Here is a 5,660-nt window from a genome sequence, read left to right on the forward strand (position 1 = left end):
GTCTTTTTCCTTAACTTTACCGCATGTTTTAGTATATTTTCCACCTTGTGGTCAAAGAACATAACATATATAATATAAAAAAAAGGTACTCAATTGATTTTACATCGATTTTTGATCATTTTTAGTGAAAAATGGGTAATTTCAGGCAAAATTTCGACAATATTGTAGGGGAGGTACCCGTAAAACGCTTTTGATTGACTTCAAATTTTCTGAGGTTTTATTTTTTAGAAAAAAATGAGATTCTGAAAGTTTCATGTTGTTTGCAATTGCGCAAGTTTGGTTTTTGTTCCTCAATTGTTTTCGAAAGTTTCTTGTACTTTCTATTTGGTTATACCGCTTCAATGAAGATTCCCACAAAAAATTAAACATATTTAGACCGTATAGCACTTAAATTCTTCGTTTGACATCCTTCTGTGAGATTCCAGAAAGAAACTGTACCGTTCCAATCGATATAAGTCATTTTGAGCCCACCAAAGTCTCAAAAAGTAGTCGAATTCTCTTATTTTCCACTAAATTTTGTACAAAAAGTACTGTAACTTTGGATAGAGGTATGATATCAACACATGTTATGGCTTAAATAAAAGGTATTGAAGCCCACTTTTATATAAAATCTTGATGCAATGTGCTAAATTTGCAAAGGGTGTTCATTTTTGGAGCTTGAAGTCTCTACCTATGTTTCAAATATATACAAAATCAATATTCGAGGTATATCTTAATAACTAGATTTGATGTGACCAAACTAATGATGTATGTGGATTTATAGGCTCAAAAAATAATCAAAATTACTCTTTTTTTGTTGATTTACATGTTATTTTCGCAATTCGTCACTATTATAATGATAAGTGTATTTTTAGCTTATGTTGTAGGCCATTCTTCCCAAAAATGAACACCTTTTGCAAATTTAGCACATTGCATCAAGATTTTATATTCAATACCTTTTATTTAAGCCATAACATGTGTTGATATCATACCTCTATCCAAAGTTACAGTACTTTTTGTACAAAATTTAGTGGAAAATAAGAGAATTCGACTACTTTTTGAGACTTTGGTGGGCTCAAAATGACTTATATCGATTGGAACGGTACAGTTTCTTTCTGGAATCTCACAGAAGGATGTCAAACGAAGAATTTAAGTGCTATACGGTCAAAATATGTTTATTTGTTTTGTGGGAATCTCCATTGAAGCGGTATAACCAAATAGAAAGTACAAGAAACTTTCGAAAACAATTGAGGGACAAAAACCAAACTTGCGCAAATGCAATCAACATGAAACTTTCAGAATCTCATTTTTTCTCTAAAAAATGAAACCTCAGAAGTCAATCAAATTTGAAGTCAATCAGAAGCGATTTACGGGTACCTCCCCTACAATATTGTCGAAATTTTGCCTGAAATTACCCATTTTTTACTAAAAATGATCAAAAGTCGATGTAAAATCAATTGAGTACTGTTTTTTTATATTATATATGTTATGTTCTTTGACCACAAGGTGGAAAATATACTAAAACATGCGGTAAAATTAAGGAAAAAGACCTTAAAATGCCAAAAATGGCGATTTTTTGGCTATCTGAATAATTATAGCTCGGGCGCCAGGTCCCAATCCCAGGTTTCAGGGTAGTTTTTTGTTGGAATTTTCTTTTTGTATGATTTTTCAACGATTAAGCTATTTGGTGACGTAAAATTCGAAAAAAGTCGAAAAAAAACCAGTCTAATGGCACATATTCTGATGAAAAATAGCCTCATTGATGTGTCGTCACGTAGCTCATTTAATTTACAACCATTTCGTGCATTACATCATTATATTTATGAAATGACGGTATACTTAAATGAAATATTCGGTTGGTCACAAATGGCTGCAGTTTTTTTCTGTTTTTATTACCTCTCTTCTGATTTGTACTATACATACACATACATGTTTTACCATATTACCTGTGCTGAATCTAATCGGTTAAGTTATTAGAAGAATTTTCACTTCATTTTTATCAATATTCAATTGTTATGTAATAATTTAATAGACATGGCGTTCTGGATGGTACACTCGCAGTTGATAATCATTTATCTCTTTCGAAGCACAAATAAATGCACTGTCATGGTATAAAATATAAAAATGAGACATTTTATTGGGACTTCTGATTTAATTTGTGCATTTTTTCAGATTGAAAATATCGTTTTGCATTTAAATGTATGTAAATGTAAATATATTCAACTCTACCAGTGACTAATATCCAGGTATGTACTTCTAATTAAAATATAGTTAAATATGAAAACACATTCATTTCATTCAATCAGATTGAGACAACTCAATTGCATTTAATGCATCACACAACTTTATTTCACGCCAAAGGACTCTTCAGAATTGATAATGACACTTTTCTAAAGGTAGCGATTAACACAACAGCAAGGCCAACTTCTTCGGATTATTTTGCCATTTGTTCCCCTTTTCAGCTCACTGGTGCAATCGCAGCCTATATGGTCATATTTATTCAGCTTCAGGAGATGTACTAAGCTATTCTCTGATATCGATTCAAGGTGATTCACGACCATGAAAGAAATTACGTCCTAAATTTACGTCAAATAATCTAAAATTCATTCATTTATTTAATTTTAATAAAATTAATTTGAAATTCGTCACCATTTTTTCCAACACAAAAATTCACAATCATTAGTCATTGGACAAATCACTCAAAATGATCTTTTGTCATAAATGAAATTGTTGCAACAATGACACACGTGTGGAATAGTTTCATAATGCCTAATTTAATTTGATGTGCAGTGCAGTGTCCAGGACTTTTGAGTTTCATTTTAAACATAATCGGAAGCAAAGCGTCTAATTCCGTTGAAATGTTACCGAATCAAATATTAGGGTTTTTGAAATTGTTTGATATTTGTGGCTTCAATACAAAATCGACCAGTTTAACCAATGTTCGGAACGTTGCACATCTGATAATTTGTGTGCACATTTTATTGGCAATATCGTTAACGATATACGAATTTCTTTTCTTCTACCGATTTCATCGTTTTACTGAATTAATGGAAATGATAAATGAATTTGTAGGCTATACTGGATCAACCGGTAGCTACTGTTTGATAATATTTGATTCAGTATATCATAGCCAAGCGCATCAACGTTTTTGGACAGTTTATCAACAAATAAGTGTTCACCGCCAGTCAAGCGTGATTCCCCGAAGCTATCTGATCAAAATGGTTGAATTATTCTCTGCAAGAATAATCATTGACTTCATATTGGTCACCTATTATGAATATGGTGGCTTTGTGGGTTTTTCAGCTTTATTTCTTTACATTGCATACGTAATTCCAATCCTAGTATCCATAGTTCGGCTATTTTACTACATTTTTGGTTTGGAAACTTTGTTGTACGAATTGAAAATATTGCGAAATGATATTAAAAATATGGAAAAGAGAGCATGTGGTAGCAGCACATTTGAGCTACAGCGAATGAAATGGGCACATAAATATCAATGTATCCATGAAATGGTGGAACTTTTAAATGAGATATTCGGTTTGTCACAAGTGGCCACTGTGCTGCTTTGCTTTTATGTTATTTTCACCGATATCAATTATCTGTATATTCATTTTTACAAGCTGTCTACAGCAAGGATAACGTGTGAGCAATTCTACAATTGTATTCGTGGTCTTTACAAGATATTATGTAACTTTTATTGTTTTCAGTTGGTGTTTTATGGTTAATACATTCACATTTATTGATTATTTATGTGTTTTACATTGTGACTGAATATTCAAATATGGTAAGATTTGAAATTTCTTTGGGACTGTAGTCACAACTTTTCTTGCATTCAAAATGCGATATTTTCAGAATAAGAACGTATTTCATCATTGGAATATCAATAATAGCCGTTTTACCATCTCTGATTCTGAATCGCAAGTATGTAGGATTCGTTGTTTTCTTTTTAGAAATAAAATCAAATGATTTTCCGTAATTCAAGTACAATTTTTTTTTTCAATTTTAAGATTGAAGCCATTCATCTATATTTAGTGTTTCATTCACCTAAACTACATGCCAAAGGACTTTTTCCAATCGATAATGGAACTGTTTTGAAGGTAAGGTCACAACATTAGTTGGCTATTACACTTGGCTAATGACTTTAATTTCCATGCCTTACTATTAGCTTACGGGAGCGATGATTACGTATATGGTCATTTTCGTGCAATTTTATGAAATGCATTAATTGTTGTCTGATCAAATAATAAGAGCAGTCATCAATGTTATACTGTAATAATGCAAGTTAAACCAATTCGTAGTAAATTCATTTACAAATTTCAACTAACGATTCAGTATTGATATGATACGTGGCTAATATACTCCATTTGGTTGAGTTTGTTTCTGAAAACTTGAGTCTGAATACCGCTATAATGTTACCAAATCAAATTGTGCGGTTTTTGAAACTGTTCGATATTTGTGGTTTTAACACGCAGTCAACCAGTCTATCTGATGGCTCAAAAATATCATACTTAATCAACTGGATGCACATTTTAATGGCTGTTTTGCTTACAATATACGGAGTGTTTTTCTTTTACAATTTTTACTATTCATTCGGATTGATTGAGAGCATAAATGAATTTGTGGAGTATTCAGCTTCATTAGTTGGCTATTGCTTGATCATATTCGATTCTCTACTTCATCGACGGGCGCATCGACGTTTTTGGATCATTTTTCAACAAATTAACAAACATCTTCATCGTCAATCAAACGTGATTTCCCAAAGTTATGTGATTAAAATTGTTGAATTTTTTGCCGCAAACATGATAATAATTTCTATACCACAGACATTAAGTAACTTTAATTTCCTGTCTTACATGGCATACATAATCCCAATAAAAATATGTCAAATGCGGCTATTTTACTACATTTTCTGTTTGGAAATTGTGCTGTACGAGATGCAACGGATGCAAGATGAGATTAAATATATGCAAAAGAAAGCAAACTGTGGCAGTGCGTGTAGAATGGATGCATCTTTTGAGTCAAAGCGAATAGAATGGATTCATAAATATAGTTGCATCCATGAAATGATCGAACTTTTAAATGAAATATTCGGATTGTCACAAGTGGGCACAGTCTTGTTCTGCTTTTATGTTCAATTCACCGATTTGAATTATTGTTATATCCACTTTGATACGATTCCGGTCTTACAATTAATCGGTAAGCAATTCTACTTTTAGTTTATTAATAGATTTTCCAAGCATCAAAAGCAATTTTTAATGGGAATAAAATATTTTTCAACTCCTGTTTTCAGCTTGCGTGATGTGGATTATGCATTCACAGTTATTAATAACCTATGTATTTCATACGGCGACCAAATACTCAATTATGGTGAGATTTCATAGTTAAACTATTGAATTTCATTTTCTAAATCATTACAAGATAATTTTAGACAATGAACATCCATCATAATTTAATAAATAATGACGACAATTTTCCAGCCCTTCACCTAAGGATGCAGGTACTTTTTTCAAAATTCATAAGAATTAAATGAGTTGATTACAAAAATGTATGTATTTCAATATTCAGATTGAAGCCATTCATCTATATTTAGTGTTTCATTCACCTAAACTGCATGCCAAAGGACTTTTTCCAATTGATAATGGAACTGTTTTGAAGGTAAGGTCACAACATTAGTTGGCTAT

This window comes from Sitodiplosis mosellana, unplaced genomic scaffold (genome assembly GCF_009176505.1).
Source record: "Sitodiplosis mosellana isolate CC-2019 unplaced genomic scaffold, AAFC_SMos_1.0 Smas_scaffold_1, whole genome shotgun sequence".
Taxonomy (NCBI): domain Eukaryota; kingdom Metazoa; phylum Arthropoda; class Insecta; order Diptera; family Cecidomyiidae; genus Sitodiplosis; species Sitodiplosis mosellana.